Source organism: Nesoenas mayeri, assembly GCF_963082525.1.
Source record: "Nesoenas mayeri genome assembly, chromosome: 4".
Taxonomy (NCBI): Eukaryota; Metazoa; Chordata; class Aves; order Columbiformes; family Columbidae; genus Nesoenas; species Nesoenas mayeri.
The window spans coordinates 22,370,324-22,389,062 of record NC_137540.1 but is presented as its reverse complement, the minus strand read 5'-3'; positions in this window follow the sequence as shown (position 1 = coordinate 22,389,062).

Below are 18,739 nucleotides of genomic sequence, written 5' to 3'. Positions count from 1 at the left end.
AGGGCACAAAAGCAGAACTGCAGAAGCTTGAAACCTGTGCTGAATTCTGCAAACAGTCTTACTGTGCAACCTGAATAGTTGTTTCATATTTTTCTTTCTTCCCAATACTCAGTTTTGACTATTCCTGACCTGTTACAACATGGAAGTTAATGTGAAATTGAAGTCTGGACTGTAAATTCCCCTGGGCAGGGCACCATCCTTTGTGGTTGTACGTTGCCTGACACAGTGGGGCTGGTATCTCTATGGGGGACAGAAGGCATTACTGTAATATATGTATCAATATTTTAATCATCTGCCTTATTTCATCTGTTTTCTCACAATTGTTTAGAGTAATTTGGACATTTGTTTCCTTTGCACATTTAAAATGGTCCAAGGGAGGCTTCAGTGGATTGAGGTTCAGGGATTATGTGGACCTCATTATTCAAATTCCCTGCACCTGTGGGGATTTCTTTTGATATTCCATGTTTCAAACTGAATGTTCGCTAAATACAATGAATTTAAAATATGGAAAAAATGAATTAAATGAAAACATTAGAATTGCATCTAAGTTTATAATCAGCATGATGTGGGAGTTGGAAATGAATGTGGAACCCAGCTGAACAGTGTGTTGGCATAAGAACTCTTGACTTACAGCTGTTCCTTTGTTCTTTTTTGTTAGTTTTACAGCATTTTTTCTAGAAAACCTTACTTTGCATGAAAGGCAAATTTATATGAGAAGATTGTTTAGCTTTGTGCATCATAATTTAAACAGAGTGAATTGAAATCTGTTAAAGTTGCACAGCATTCTGATAGAGTGGGCATTTTATCCTAATAGATCATTTCTGTCCAAAATTAAAACTAGTATTTTCTGAAATTCAAAAATCGACATAAACAGAAATATCCTTACTGTCTAGTAAGGATAATATATCTTTAATACCAGAATTACTGAGATAAAGAAAAAAAAAATCCATTACAAGAACTATACATGGAAGTTGCCTGTAAATAGCTTCTCTAGACATTGCCAAAGAATAAGACAGATGGCTAACATGAAGGACTCTGATAAACATTTCAACTGTTGCTTTTTCCACAGAGTAACTGGCAATGAAGGTCATCACCCACTTTTCCTGCTAAAGCATAAAATAATTCAGGTTGGAAGGAACTTCAGGAGATGTTTGGTTCCACCTCCCGCTGCAAGAATGCTTTACTACAAGGTCACATCAGGTTGCTCAGCATTTAATCCAGTATGATCTTGAAAACACGCAGGAATGGAAACTGCACAACTTTCCTGGGAAGGCTGTCCCCCTCCTTGACTGACCCCATAGTCAATAAGCTTTTCCTTCCTACTTATAAGTTTTTTAAGTTTTCCTCCATACTTTAATTTTTTTTTTTTTTCCTCTTGGACGTAGTATTTCAAGTTCCAGTGTTTTACCTAACCTGAAAAGATTCAAATCTGTGTTTCCGGCCTCTTGGATTAATCTCATAATCTTTGTGATATGGGCTGTGTGAGTGGGTCGGACTGTATTACCTGTTGAAATTGTTCTGCTGGGCAGAAAGAACTCTATGAATCACTAGACTAGCAAAAACAGATCTAGGGGTAGCAGGAGTCGGGTCTCATGCCTAGGGGAGAAAGGGACTAGGAAGAAGAGGTATTTGGTTTCTGGTCTATACCATTAAAATTTTTAATAGTTGTTGGATAAAGTACATGAGCAGAAATGAAACCTAGGTTTTTTGCTACTCAGAAGAATATCCTGGTTACTGCACTAAAAATTCAAGGTGCGGTTCTAGGACTTCGTTTTTTCTACAGTTTCATCTAATCAAGCTTGAATATTTTTTTGCTGAGCTTGTCCAGCTTAAACAGGAAAGGTGTCATATCCTGTATAGCCAGGTGGTGAGAGATCTGTTAAAACAGATGGACCTGGAGCCTTCTTCCCTCTAAGGTGGTTTAGCTGATGCTTTAGCATCAGTACTTTAATTGCTTGCCTCTTACAGAACAGAAAGCTCTTTCACTAACCCTTCTCCTGGACATCTTAGTGAAAGTGCCATATTTGCCACTCAGTGCTTAGCTCTTTTCCATAGCTACGTGTCAGCCCGTGCAGCCCACTGGCTGGCTCTGTCATGAGGCAAGTTTATTCCCTGACAGATTTGTGAATTTGGTTCAGGTTTAGGTACTTCAGTCAGCCTTCACTAGCTTCAGTGGTGTTAGATAAACAGTAGAAATGTCTTCCCCACCAACATCTGCCCCCATGTTCTCAAATTCACAAGGAAATTAGAAAACACAGTAACAAAAATATATCTATTTTCTCAGGTTATTATTTCCTCCCTTCCTCCCTCCCTCCCTTTTTCTCTTCCTCCCTTCCTCCCTCCCTCCCTTCCCACTCTTCTTTGATTGCCTGTTCATTTTTTGCAGAAATTACAGTTTTCAAGGTGCAGAACTCTAAGGGTGGGAGGGTTCATCTCATGGTTCAGGTGACCAAGGGCCACTGTGGGGGTCCGGATTCCTCTCCTACCTCTGTGTTCTAATGGGGTCATTAGCAGACTTCCTCAATAAGAGTTTTCATAGATTATTTTTTAATGATAGTTTCTGTTTATGTTAAAAACTCACATGCAAAGTGAAAGCAAATACAGGCTGTATTTTAAATGTGTGCACTGCTACACAAATTCTGACTTTTCCCTCTACTAGAATACATGGTTGTACCGAAGTAGGCACCCAAATTAGTGAATATTTAGTAAAGTGGCCTTCAGCTCTCTGTGCTTCAATTATAGGATTTCTTAGAGGTACTGTGAGGATAGATTAATTATAGTGAGAACTGAGTGCACCACAAAAAAAAGCTGAGAAAACCACAGAAAAGCCTATGAAGAAATTGGTAATTTTATATTCAGTGCAGGGTTTTGATGATGTGTGCTAAATAAGGTCTCAAATGAAACACTGAAGGATTAAGATAAAAAGAAAAACTGAATAGCTCTTCATTCAGTTAGTGTCCATTTTATACATTGAATAAGTCCTGTAAGGGAAAAAAAATGCAACATTAGTTCTCATATTTTATAACTTTTGAGTTCTCGAATCTGTAAGTTTAATATCTGGGTAGCATGAGATTAGAGAAAATTCACATGAGGACATCTCCCAGATTTCATTTAAGCAAGATATAAGAGTTTGTGCAAATTTTTAAGTACAAAGACTTGCTGTTGGTGGTGTTAGTGCCGGAAATGAAGCTGCTGGTTATCAGTGAACTTCTGGGGAGCTGCCAAGGGGCTGCCACGTTCCCTTGTCCAGCTCCATGGTGCTGTGTATGGCAAGTACACCTGGGGGTAGAAAATGAACTTGGAAGAGATCAAATATTCCGGGACAGACATCATGGACCTGCCTTTTGCAAAAAAAGGAATTGAAATGTGGGATTCAGATATGTGGGAGCTTAATTTTTAAGCTTTCTGATTAGAGGTACAGTATTTACTGTCCTCACCTGTACTCTGAGTATTTAAGTCTCTTGCATGAATCACAGTCCTCGCTGGAATCAAAAGGCAAAGGAAGCCTCAGTTTTTAATTTCTGCCTGTCAGTCACACAAGCTGAATTGATGACCTATTCACAGGGTAGTAATCCTACACAGACAGGAACCCATTTGACAGGTAAAGGAAAACTCTCTTTCTGTTTGGTACCTTTGTGGCTGTAATTAACATTTCTGGTTTGTTCTAATTATAGTTTTTGTATCTTAGCCATTATGCTAATGGTGTTGTTCAGTAGTATGTGAGATTGCATTCATTATCACTGGTGAATTAAACCTTTATTAAAGAAAAATTCCCCCAGGCCTCATTCTGAAGTTAAGTAATTATTCATTTGGTTTTATCCTAGTAATTAGCTTATATACTGTAGCACTCATGATTGAGTTTCTATACCACCCCAGTTGAGACTAACTCACAATGGTAAATAAATGCCCAACAGCTCCCAACATGTTGTTTTAAGCACATTATTATATAGGGAAAAAAAAAATAAATAAAAAGCGCCTCATCATTCAGTAAAACAGCTTTCTAGTTCCTAGGAGACCACACAGTCAGAAGGAGATTGTGCTGGATATTTGGGGCTCTGTGAAGCAACAGTAATAACAAATGAGTTGATGAAGCCCTCCAACAGAGCAGGTAATTCTTTCTTCAACTGCAATGACTTCCTTGGTCAATATACTTCATAACTGAGATATGCAGTATACTCACTACATTCCCATTGTAAATCAAGCCTTCTGAGAGCTTCCAGACGTAAGTTTCCTGGATGAGGTAGCCTAGCTTTCACTCATGAGAGGGGAAAAAAGGTTAAGGCAAATCTTGTTTCTCCATACCTACACATTAATAACTTTGTGAATGCTTCGCATGCGCTACTGAATTCAACAATAGTTCCCTGAAGAAACAGGAGATTTTACACCTATTTTACCACCAGCACATGGAGGAATGAAGAAGTCAGAAATTTACCTACAGTCATGCAAGAAATCATCAATAGAAATGGGTCCTGACTGTGGTACCGCTGTGGCCTAATCAGATGTTTTACTTGTGTTAGCAGATTTCTCTCACCTCTCAGTTATGACTTTTTAGCACATGTTCTGTTTAGAAATCTCTTTAAAAATGTGAGTCAAATGCAGGGGACTATTAATTTTGAAGTCTCTTTTTATCAATCCAATTAATCTTATGCTGCTCTATGGGGAGGGGCAACAATTGTCCTGCCTTTAAATACAGCTACAGTTTTTAGAAGTATTTTAAAATGGAAACGCCTTAATGACATTAAATGAATCAATCAAGGATCCTTGATTTCATACAAGACTTCAGTGATGGCTCATATATAATCATCGCGTAAGGTGAAACCTAACGTGCTACCACAGGCAAAACATTAATCAACTACCTGGGAGTTTTGCCTCAAGAAGTAATTTAGAATTTGACCTTGAATTTGGATAGCTAGCATATATGAAATGCAGGCATTACCTTCACTGTGGTGTGGACCCAGTCAATTTGCACAGATAGGAAAAATTAGTATACATTTATTTTTGATAAGCATCATTTAATCTCTTGTATATTCTGGCAATATCTACCATATACCCACAGGATCTAGGAACCACCTTCAACATCTCCACTTTCAATTCCAAATGCAAGCATGTCATTAACCTTGCCTCAATATCAAACACATGATGCACAGCAGATAAAATAAATAAATGAAAAATTATTTTGAAAATGATCACATAATTTTGCCACTTGGGGAAAAAAAAAAAAAAAAGAGAGAGAAAGAGAATCACAACACTGTTCCTATCCTTTAATGCATGTCATGAAAGTATTTCATTTTAGATTCTCAAAGGTTATCTGCTTCACCTCCCCTACTATCAATGAAAGTTGCATGCCTAAATATATTTGAGTTTCTGGGCTTCAGATCCATGAAGCTAAAGGTAGGATGAAAATCTAATTAGAATTCAAGGTGCTTAGTAGACCTTATTACATTACGTATGAAGGGTGGAGTTATAGATCACATAACACAATATTACTTACAGCTGGTATTATCCCACCTCTTGGGATACTAAAGAGGTTGCTTGATTAATCTTCATAAGGTGTTTTAAAATAGTGAAGTTATATATAAGTGACAGATATTATTTTACTATACTGTATGTCATTATTCTAGTAGGTTTGAATTGTGTACTGTAAGACTTACACAAAGATGCAATTCTTCTCTGAATGTGCTTTGTAAAGCAGTGTGGTACAATGATAAGGGAGGTTCAGCTTCCAGGCTTTGCCCTTATCCACTTTGTGGAGCAGCAATTACATCACTATGGAAAGAATACTCTCATCAATAAAAAGCAAATTGTAGATATGACCTGTCAATAAATCCAAAGTGAGTGCTAACTGTTAATCAGGAGGAAAGGGGAGGAGTAAACTTGGGACTGAACTGAAAAATCATCCTGTCAGATTGCATTAAGAAGCCTTCCATGTTTAATCATGTGTCAGTTATTCCAAGGCAAACCTTTTCTGCTTATCAGTAAATCTATTTTTTATTTCCACAACAGCCAAAGGAAATTTGGCTTGTTTTTTTATCCACCCTTCATTGTTAGAAGTCATGCTTTCATGGTAATGAAAATCCTGAAGACCAAATTATTTTTTCAGAAATATCTTTCCATGTGAAATGCTGCCTATGCCCTGACCATCCAGTGTTGGGATGCCAGTAGATAATGACATGTCTCAGGACATGCACTGCGGTTGTGTAAAAAGGAAGTAGGTTTCCTCCATGTATAAATTACCCACATATTATATTAGTTTCAGTCATGGCCTCTCAAAGTTCTCCAAAAAAGAAAGTGTGAGGAAAAAAAGAAGATAGGAAGAAACCTAAAACTCCAGAATTTTACACTTCTCAAATTATCTTCTGTTGATTCTGTGGTGGATTCTTGTCTCTTCAAGAATGTGAGACCTAAACATGCATTTTTAATTGAAGAGTGACATTAAAAAAAAAAGTTAATGACATGTGTGATATTCACCTATTTGATGATGGCACATCAAACCAGCTGAGGTAGGCAGTGAGTTGTTAGGTAGAGCCTGCCAAACCTTTGAAGCTGTTTCCAGACAATTTTGCCTCTACTGAGAAGTCCATTAGCAGCTGTGGATGTTTCTACTATAGCAGAGTAAGTTTTACAAGCTTATTTAGTTAGCAGAACTGATTATTTTTCTCTTTTGTGCAGCAGCAAAAAAGCACTCGTGTTTCAGTGAGATAATTTTGGAGATGTCAATTTGAGTGCTCTGCTGTTTTGTGTTGGTACTATCGAGAAGATGCCAGGAGGTTATTACGGGAGTGAAAAGGGTTTGGTTTGAACAGTTTATTGCCTCTGGTGGACACTCCATCACTGACTTGTGCAAAGTATTTGAAATTGTTATTATGATTGAAGAACTGTAAAAACAATATCCAATTGGAGAGAAAAGAATGTGTAAAGGTGTTCCAAGCTAGCTGATTTCATTGGTTGGTGAGCAGAATATTTCTCTCAGAGGGCCTTGTATAACTTTTATAACTCGTATGTTAAAGTGTTCAAATAGACCATTTGTGTGTTAAAGTATTCAAATATAGCCTCACATTAGAGCAGTATTTAATGAAGCTGGAAAGCAGTACAGATCTAGCTTGTTTGTTGCTATGCATCGCTGTCTTCAGCGGTGATTATAACATATACGTTCATAGCAACAGTCTTTATTTTTGATTTGGTAGAAAAAAATTCTTGCTAAAATGAAATATTGTTGGTTTACTGTTGGGCCCCTGTCACGGTCCTACAGACCCAAATCCCTGAAGTTACTATGCAAATTGTGAAATTATGTTACTTGTATTTACTAGATGTGAAATTCCTAAAATTTTAAGTTTTGCTTCTTCAACTGTAATATACAGCACCTTTTAAAAGATAAATTAGAAAAACTATTTCAAAAGAGTATTTTAGAATTTACCTGCAATAAGGAAGTACAGGACTCTGATTTATTTTAATTTTAGAATTCTTTTAGGAAGGTGGTCCTTAACTGTGATAATCTTGAAAGTATTGGTGGCCATTTGAAGTCAATGATCTTAACAATGCCAAACCTGCTATCTACAATTAGAGTATAGATGATATTAGTGAAATTTACCCCTAAAATTTCCTTTGTAAATAGAGTGAAAGTTGGGATATACTCGGATTCTGCTGTTGTGACTCTTGACAGATTTTCAGTTGAGTAGTGGCTACTATCACAGTATCACAGTATGTTTGGGATTGGAAGGGACCTCAAAAGATCATCTAGTCCAATCCCCCTGCTGGAGCAGGAATGCCTAGGTGAGGTTGCACAGGAACATGTCCAGGCAGGTTTTGAATGTCTCCAGAGAAGGAGACTCCACAACCCTCCTGGGCAGCCTGTTCCAGTGCTCTGTCACCCTCACTGAGAAGAAGTTTTTTCTCAAATTTAAGTGGAACCTCTTGTGTTCCAGCTTGATCCCATTACCCCTTGTCCTATCATTGTTTGCCACCGAGAAGAGCCTGGCTCCATCCTCATGGCACTCACACTTTATATATTTATAAACATTAATAAGGTCACCCCTCAGTCTCCTCCAAACTAGAGAGACCCAGCTCCCTCAGCCTTTCTTCATAAGGGAGGTGCTCCACTCCCTTAATCATCTTTGTTGCCCTAAAGCATTATAATATGCTTTTGAAAACCTGCAAGTTTGTTTCACCTTCATTTGACTCTGTTAAGTTTCTAGGTATACAACCATGCATTTACTCCCACTGCAAATGTGAAAAGAGTACTGGGAAAGTTTTAGTAAATTATCACACTACTTTTTATAAGATTTGGGAGACGCTTCAGGTTTCTGCTGACATATGATGAGCTAATCTGCAAGTAATGAGATCACAACATGCTCTACATATGAGCAGAAAGTCATGTTTTTATTTGTGGCTGATACCTGTTCTTTTCCAAATTCCCTTAAAAGGAACTGGAAGTGTGCAGAGGTGATACCACTCTTGAGTCTTATTGAAATATATTTGTGTTATACTGTAGTATTGACCAAATCAAGCTTCTCCATATGGAGGCTGGGAATGGATTTACTGAAGAAACAGAGATAAAAATAGTTTCAGAGCAGGACAAGCTTTCGCTTACTCTTTCCACAGTCAGGTGAAATAAAACCATACAAGGTTCAGAAACAGGAATTTAGAACCTTCAAATGACAAGCACAAGCATTTAGTTGTGTTAAAATATTTTTTACTATTTTTTTTGTTATATTATTTTAGCAGGTTGCAGGGTCAAAAATAAAATTTTCAGCAGGTCAAATTATCAAAACTTATTTTTTAAATCACTTCGACATATTAATGTTTTTATTGCACATAGCACAGTAATGGCTTGCTGCCAGTCAGACACATTCTGCTTGCTTTATTTACACATTGAGGTCAATGAGATTCCAAAGCAGGATTACTCATTTGTCCCCAACAAATTTAGATTTGCCAGTGAAATGACCTATGTTGTCAGCAGGCTTGTCTTAAACCAAAGATCCTGAGTCCATGCTGTAGGAGTTAAAGGGGTTACTAGTATAATGGTGATAACATCATCTTTGGTAGACCTGCACTCTTCATTTTGTTTGAATAGTACCAGTTACTATGACAATATGATATTATACTAGTAATATTACTAACAGCATGTAATGTTGTTCTTGGCATTTTAATGACTTCTTTTCCGTTTCTGGAACCCTGACTTATGGTTATGAATGGTCAAGTATCACCATTTCCTGACTATGGAGCCAAGCTGCAAGCTTGAAGTGACTTCGAATCCTTTAGTGACTCTTGCTTGTTTGCCTTTTCTATACAGGTAGCCTTTGTTCCGATATTAGTCAACACACAGGAGGAAATGCAAAGTTTAGATCACTTTTGCAATTCTGTAATAACTGGGTTAAGTGTTAGGACAACAAGAACTTGCATTTATGCATTTTCTTTCTGCATCCTGTAAATGTTATGTTTTTAAATGTTTGCTTTTCACTATTCACCCACAGAAGGTATATTGCTTCTCTTTCGGTGCTGGCTTAACATAAAATGTGTATTAGCCTAAAAGAGACAAATTACTTAATATAATTTCATAGCTACAGTCTTCGTCATACTCAGAGGCTTGTTATTTACCCATCCAATTGTATAACCAATTGTTCTCATAATCCTCAGCATTTAAGAATAAGGTTTCCATGGTAATCTTAGATTTTGTAAATGCTTATCATTTCTCTAAATGGATAGCTTAAGTAAATAAGTGATCAACTAGCCTGTAGCAGGAATATACTTTATTAGTATAAAAAATAGAAATATACCTCTGTTATAAAAATAGACTCGTTGTGTTCACCCATAATAAGTTCACAATCTGCAGAATCATGACCCTACTGATGGTGTTAACAAAAGCTTGCTCCTTAATTATCTGCATTGCATTCAGCTGCTGTTTCCCTCCTAAACTCAATTATAATTCTAATAGCAGCTGTGCTGCCATTGTTTGTTGCAATTCATTTTAAATAAGTTTGATTGGATGTCATTGGTCTTTTTGACTAAATGTGCAAGGTTCAAAGTATCCACTGCCACTAATAGACCTCATCTTATCTCAAGATGATGCTAATTATTTACATAATTATATATTACACATTATAGAGCTATTATGTGTTATTTCTAAATGATAGTTCTCCATCAAAGATGTTGAATAAAAGAATATATATAGTTTTATTGTCCTTACACATATTTCGGTGTTGGTGAAGATACGCTTACGATTACTCTCTGTTTCTGTGTTAGCCAACAATTCAAGTATCTTTCTAGTACACTGGAAATGTATTAGAGCATTAAGGAGTCTTTATTACTTTCAATTATGACTCTTCATTTATAATTTCTTCTGTACATCTATGTCTGCAATGGATGTGATAAGCAAATACTTTTACAGGAACAAAAATGTCCTCTGATGTCCTTCAAGTTTTGTTGCCCTATTACATGACAGATCTTAGTTTGATGATTTAATGCTGTAATTAAAACAGCTAGTAGAAATACACTTCATGATTACCACTTATATAATTGTAAAAAGTCATCTCTTGTGTAATATAAGAATTTATATGTCGGAATATTTCAGGTTATTTATACAAGAGCAGACAAAAAAATATATGAAGAAATTGCTGCAGGTCTTGGATTTCAGGTTGGATTCCATGTGTGCAGCTAGTTCTGTTGACTTTAGAACACTACTATGAATACGACTTTACTTCGGGATAGCTCAAATATGTCAAAGAAAATAAAGAAATAAAAAAATAATTATCCTAAGGAAAGGCTATCTGTTTAGATATGTTTAGTGTGAAATGAAGTGACTTGAAGTGGCAGTTTTATTTCTAGGACTTTGGGAGCCTGAAGTTTAATTTGGGGAGATTTCACACAAAGGCAAGGCCATGAATTCTGTCTTCTTATCATGGAAATGATGATAAGCATCACCTGCATGTTTGTGTGGCATCAAAAGGCCTGTTGAAAATTAAGGCATGTCAGTGTGGTAAATGATGAGGATAGTCTTGTGCTTTTCTTATTATTGTTCTCTCTAAAACCTTTAATGCTACCAAAAAAAAACCCCAACAACTCCACAAAGCTTTAAAAGAACCCTGTTAGAGTTGCAAAGTCAAGTGATTTATAGTTTGTACATCAGCTGCACTGCAAATGCAGATTGGCTTCTACATATATACATAATGGTCTTCAGTTGCACAATCATGTATATATTTGTGAGAAATTGCTGTCCCATTCAGTACAAGAGATTCAGAGTTTATGGTGAAAGAGATTGCAGTCAAGACTCCTCCATTTTTTGCAGAAACTAAAAGATGCATCAAAATGATGATGAGAATTGCAGAGAGCGTATGCTTACATAGTTAGTGTATTTGAAAATTGCCCACAGTAGCTCCACAGAGTTTCTTTTTGCTGATAGTTCATTTATGTTAAAAGTGTTTGCAGAGGTTTCAGTATTTTTGGGTGCCTGATTTGAGATCTTGATGACTGATATGCAGAAATGTTGAGGATTCAGAGCTACAGCTGAGGTTTAGATTTCTCTTGCAGCTTGAAGCTTGTGTTTAAAGCATAAAATAACAATAGTAAAGTGCCAATCACTCTGAAGATGAGATCCAAGATGGGAACCCACAATTTGTGGATACCTTCATCCTTAATCTGTTTTGGTCAGATTTTAAAATGTATTTGCATGGCAAGGAATGGGCAGAGTCTCATAGAAGAAAATTCAAAAGCACCAATGTGCTTGAAATGAAGTGGTTCAGCACTTTCGGGAAAAAATATTATGGTACTTCATGGATTTTCGGCTACCTATTTAACTGTGAAAAATCTGATCCTATGTGCCTTAGCTCCTAAGCAGTAAAATGGCCATAATAAAACCCATTCTTCCCTTAGGTTGTTGCAAAGGTAAATTTGTTAATGTCTCTTAACACCTGATACTCTTGCGATAAAGCTCATGAGAAAATTACCAATTCCATCTTCAGCTCAGAGCATTGAGTACTGTATGGTAACTGAGGCCTAGCATAACATACTGAAAAGGAACAAAACAAAAGAGCAAAAGCTATTCATAAGGTGGATACCATCAGCTCGATGCAGTAAAGGGTACAATGCTGACTTGGATTGTGAAATTAAGCATCTTATCACATGCAAAGCTGTTCCTAATACTTAAATAGTACTTGACTTTGCAGTCTTAGTAATGATATCAGGACACAGTTCTTTTATATGTAATTTTCTACAAAGTTTTGTTTGATAGTGGTTTGGGAAAATACATTTATCTAACTTACAGCTCTGACACCTGGTATTAATAGAGTCTTCCTAAACCAGAGGCAATATGAGTTTTATTGCACCTCAGGCTGTTATATATCTATATTAGGGGAGTGATGAATGCATTTTTTATTTTTTTCATAGTTGGCTACCAAATACTCACAATTGAAATCCTCTGGAAAACAAATATGAATCTGGATAATGAGACAAGTCTGCCACGTTGATGAAAATGAATGTAAAGTTTATTCTAACAGAGCTTCAGAAGCACAATCCATTTAGAGGAGTATTGTATATCTCTTCCAACTATCTCATTGCATGGAATACAAAAATGTATTTTGGAGTGATGTATGACATTTCACACTGAATCCAAACTTTAATCATGATTTAAGATTTAAAGAGTAATTTCAGAAGAAAGAGAATCCACATTTTTTAGTGTGAAGTCTAGTGCCCCCCACCCCTTTCTTTTTTCACTTTGTTCTTGGTGTCTCTACATATCTGGAGCTCTTTTTTTTCTGGATTTGGCAAATTCTGTGCATTTCCTTGGATGTCTGTTCCAGTACTATCAGGTAATAATTATATGTGGTCCTTTGTCCTATGAGTGTATTTATAAATCCTTACAGAATGAAACCAATATGTGGGATTCATGCTAATTTTAGTGTTCCTTCTACTGCTTCTTGTTAGCCCAGTGGATGAGCAAGAGCTAGCCATTGTCCCATGCTGCTTCACTTTGAAGCAAAAGCTTTTAAAGATCTTATTTTTGTCCCATAGATCAACGTTTTAAACTAATTTAAAATTAACTGAGGATTCTGTTTGGTTCCACAGACTGTTTACATTTTGACTTGAAAAACTGAAGGAAAAGAAATAGAGGGGAGCAAAATAAAACCCTAGGATACATCATTAAGAAATCACACTTTTGAGATTCCAGCCTAACTTGAATCTGTTGTAATTCTTGCACTATTATTCTAATTAGCTTGGAGATCCATTACATTCCTATTGACTTTTTTTTTTAGTACATCTTTCTGATTTCACATTTCTTTCTTCTGTTTACAAATCAAATGCAAAGTAGCGTGTGGTGTGAGGTAACAGACACGGATGGCTTTCTTACCTCTGAAGCAAATAACACATAGAAAACTACAAGTATTAAGAAAAAATGGCAGTTCCTTGTATTTGATGGCAATCATAGTTCAGAAAATACAAATATTCAGAAGTAGACCTGTGTTTTCTAATAGTAAAGGCATATTTTTTTAAGAAAAATTAAAAACTAGGATGACAATAATTATAAAAGTAAAAAAGCTAGCAACAGTGGATACATTTTTACAAATACCTCACTATATAGTTCTCAAAAGAGATGCAGCACTAATGGTAAACAAAGCATACATTCTTATGTTTATTATATTATTGATAATTCAAATCAGCTCTAACCATTCTAGCCTGTTATTTTCTCTTAGATTCAAAAGAATTATTACTTTATAATAAAATAAGCAATAAGAAATAAGCATACATATGTCTGCACTTTTAAGATATTCTCATTGAATACAAGATACCTAACAGAAGTGACGTCTTCAAAATTAATTATAACAATTAGAAAAACTCTGAATAGCAGTAAGAAATAATATAAGTAGAACATGCTGGTGTGACTTTTATAGTCATGTGATACAGACCTCATTCCAGTAGTAGAAAGCATTCTATTTCATAGAATTACAGAGCAAATCCTCTAGTCTTTGCAAGGAGAACACTTGCTGCTTGTGGAACGAAGTAAAAGATGTTAAGTTAGCAGCATCATAAATCTGCCTCATTGAATTTGCACTTCTTAATAGCTTAGTAAGGTGTCTGCATTGTTTCTGGTTTGTGACCTTGCTTATGCCTGGGATTATCTGCCCCACTTGCTTCTGAGAAGCACAAGGTACTCCCTATATATATCAGCACAGTGAGGGGTAGGATCTGAGTTCCTGATCAAGACTGAGTGCCTACATATAGAATTTACTTGTGGCATATATGGAAAGCTATGACATGCCAGAAAACAGGCTATTGGTAATGAAGGGGCAAAAGTATTCATAAACTGGCAAGGAAATAACATATTTTTATGTAAAGAAGGAGCTTTAAAACTGAACACAGCTCAGGTGTTGGATTTTGTGAACAAGTAATATTTGCTAAAATGAAGAAAATTATTTATTTATTTTGTGGAACTTTGTGATTTAATTATTTATCATTTATCAAAGTATTTTAGGTCTAAATTGAACAGGACTATTTTGCGTGTGTGTGTGTGTTTCTGATAAACTTGGCTGTTCTAAGTGTTTCTGTGTCTGCTGGTTTCTAGTTCCCACATCAGAAATAATTTTCCATGTATCAGAAAAAGCATGACCAGCTGGACTAGGGGAGTGATTGTCCCTCTGTGCTTGACACTGGTGAGGCCACAACTTGAATATAGGGTTTGGTTTTGGGCCCCTCACAACAAGAAAGACATTGAGATGCTGGAGCATGTCCAAAAAAGGGCCGTTCTTGTCCTGTTCTTAAAATGGTTTTGTAACTGCTAATATTGTAGAACTAATCTGTATATAGGAATATTCCCATTTAAGTGTGACAGATCTATGTTCCATCTTCTGTCATACATTGTAAGACATTCTAGTGTACTCTGCATGCAATTTAAAGCCAAGTATTTGACAAATGCAGGGTGGTCTAATATTGCACAAAGTTTGAATGGTGTAAATGGACATTAACAAACTAAGGTTTTTCTGCCTAAACACTGGAAAGCAATGAGGAATTAGAGTGGTTGATTGTTCCTCCTAAGTCTGATAAAAGATGACTCTGGTACTTGCTGGCACATGTGAAAGTGTCTTAAGGCCATCTGATTGTTCTAAGGGGTTGAGCGGTGTCAACAGCACTGAGAAGGAGCCCCATGTTCAATAATACTTATATCATAGACCTGCTTTGTCTTTATCAATTCCTATTTCTGTTCTTTATCACCCACCTTTCAGCATGCCTTTCCAGTAGCTTGCAAATTGACTGCTTTGCTAGCTAACTTGGCAACTCAAATTTTAATTCTCTCTTCTGTGATTCCCCTGGTAGCTCAGCTGGTTTTTATTTTTTCCCTTCAAAATCCATAATATGGCGTGTAATTTCTCAGCTCTGGGACCCTGGCTGTTCTCCATTAGTTCTGAAGAATAATAACCAGTGGCTCCAACACTATTTCTGCAGGTTCCATTAGCTTGCTAGGATGAATTCTGTGAATTTTCTTTCATTGCAATAAATGTATTATATATTGAAAGATCAGTTATTGCATTACTTAAGAAAGCCTGGGCAAATTTCTTCTGCCAGACTTTTTAGAAAGAAGGCTAGGAATGTGTGTATTAGTGTCTGGATGGCAAGCATGAACTGGATTTACAAAGGGCAGCTGAACTGCTGCTGTGATTCTGGGGGACAGAAATGTAACATATCACCATGTCAGCAGATGAAGTGACTGAAGGTACACTTGGGGATGTTGCACACAAAGAAATTATCTTTATAAATAATAAACTTTTAGTCTTATTCACAATTGGAATAGTGACCAAAAAATCTAGTTTAAAAAGTATTTTTTATGAAAATCAAAGTGTTTCTTCTTTATAAACCTGACCCTTCCCTAGTACCTCTGCTTCATTAGTCCCCCATGTTAGGTTCCAAGTCAGGTTTTAATGAACTTTCTTGTCCTTTCTCCTTATCATGTGTTGTATATATTTAGTTATAATATTGAAGATCAATGTACCTTACATTTATTTTCCTAGACTGTATCACTCGATGACATGATTCTGAAATGTTTTTTAGCAGTTTTGCCCTTCAGCTGTAAATTGTGATTCTGTACTTCTTCATTAATGATCTTGGAGTGCTTACACAACTACTTAAGAGAAAATATTAAATATAAGATGGTTCCATTAATTTAAGAGCAGGGACATTCTATTTAGACTCCCCTTTCCTTGCTCAAGGAGTACAGCATTTTTCATTTTGATAAATGATTTGCCTTGTTATGACTTTTTAAACTAATGGATATAGAAAAAAATCTGTTACATAAAAATGGTATGACAAAAAAGTGTGACATTCACTTTATTTTATACAGAAATGAATGTAACACAAAGTGATTTTATTGAACTGTAACAACAAAACACTGGGTGACAAAGCTCCTTGGTCTCACAAGGACTCACACTTCCTGGTGCAGTATAAGTACATATGTGAGGTACACTTACACAATCAGACTCATTTTTCATGTTGAAGTTTTTCCATTTAAAAAAAAATTATGATCAGCTTCTGCTGAAGATTGGTATATGAAGTATGGTAAGAATAGTTTCTTACTTGAAATTTTAGCTCTTTCTGTATTTTTTTTAATAGGGTACTGTTAACAAGTATTTCATTCTACCATGTAATTTAATGGTGTAACTTTAGGTGTGCTAGAGTTTGTGATCAATAAGCAGTAAGTATCAAGCTTGAGATGTTCAGAGTGTCTAAAGAATAATTACATGTTCATCTCCCATTAAGTTTTGAATGCCTTTGAAAATTTTAGTCATGCTTATTACCAGACTCCGAAAAGATTGAAACATATTATTTAGTGAATGTCAGTATAGAACATATCTGCATATTGAACTAGCTAAAGTATTAGAACAATAATCAGTTAAATCTTGCCAAATTGGACACCTTTGTCCTGTTTTCTATTCACATCCAGCAGCTCCACAGCCTAGATATGTCTCAACCTTTTAACCTGTAGCAGTTCACAGTTTCATCATAATGTGTTTCAGTTAAGTAATAAAAGGAAATCTATCTGTACAGATTATTACTGTGAATATCAATTGCACAAGATATATATCAGAGGAAAGATGTTGGTCATTATACTTTTTTTTTTTTTTCTTCAGCTTCCACTGCTACTGTAAGAAGCATCAAAAAACATCAAGAAATCACAAGGGCTTTTGGTGCAAAATCGAAGAATCACGGGTGTACCCTCTCATGGATGGAAAAGATGGATCCAAGAATTCAGGTAAAAATTTCAACCCCTCAGAAGGATATGAATACAGTGAAGGTCATGAAGGTGTTTCACCTTCCAACATTACCTATTAAAACCTATATATGTGGCATATACATCTCCAAAAATTTACATCGCCACCACAACTCCTGCTGCTGAAGAACTGATAGATGCTTTCCAAAAATTGAGTTATTTTATCTATTACCTTTCCATAGGATGAGATGAAATTCATAGTTTTCAGGTATTTCCAACAGAAACTGTGGTGACTCAGCAACTGAGCATCACACTTAACATATAACAGTTTTTCCGTGTGTGTTAATATTAAATAGGGCACAGTCAGTTGTCATCTTACTGCAGGTTCAAATTCAGGGGCAGAGATGTTTTTCTGCCATTTTTGCCTCGAAAGAGTAGACAGAGGAACTCCACATTTATATGTAAATGAATCTGGATGTGTATAAAGAATCTGTGATGTGTGTGCTGAAGAGAGGGCATGAAAAGGCTGGAGGAGAGAAGGATGCCTTTACAGGTTGTGCCAGCATAGAGGGTATACTGTTACTGCAAAGTCTGAACAGATATGGTTAGCGTGTCTCAGGGCATGATTCCACTGAGAAAGGGATGATAACTGCAGTTGGGTATTGTGTGAGCAGGAGAGAGGTGAGAGTAAAAGGGAAAAAAAAATTAAAAATTTCCACAAAACTATGAAGTGTGTAGCAGCATGGGTTTTTAGTTCCTTAATGTCAGAATAATAAAAGTTTTACTTGTAACAAGATTGGAGTCAGAGAAAACATCAGACTAAAGCCTGTATGGCAAATGGTCCATGATTTGTACTTCTTATACCTTTTCCACTTAGTTTGCTGGGTACATCAGAAACTCAAGGCCAAAATCTTATCTGTTACTCCCACACCTTCATGGGAATTTCTGGCAGGTCATTTAGGCTCTAAACCTATTTCTAGGATGTTGACCCAAAGACAGCACTCCGTAGGTTGCACAGAGATGTAGAATTTAAGGACACCGAAGGACAAATATCCGTCTCTGTAAGCTTGGATTATTTTTCAAATGTGTATATAAGTCAGAAGATTGGTGGAAAGAAGGAATAAGTGGCACAGGTGAGTGGAACCCATCCCTTGTCCAGACAATGTTCAGTGTTTTTACACTACATTCAGATGAAATGGATTGAAATTAAGACGGTTGTGTTAACAAGATAATCTTCTTCTCCCATCACTTTTCACAAGGTTCTGGATGACAGCTGCTATGATGAAGAAATTATTATTTAAAAAATAACTTTCTATCTCACTCAAACTTTTAAGTTGCAGGATCTGCTTTCAAACTAATTTTTAATGACTGTATTTTCATAAGTAGTAATTCTTTAACAGCCATAAACCTCTGATTGAAAATGAAATGTAAAAGGATGTTTTTCTACATACAGACATAAGAGATACTTTTAAGGTAAACATACAAAAGCTTCTCCATGTTTTTGATGTACCAATTAGCACTGTCTTTAACTATGCTTGAACTGGTACTATG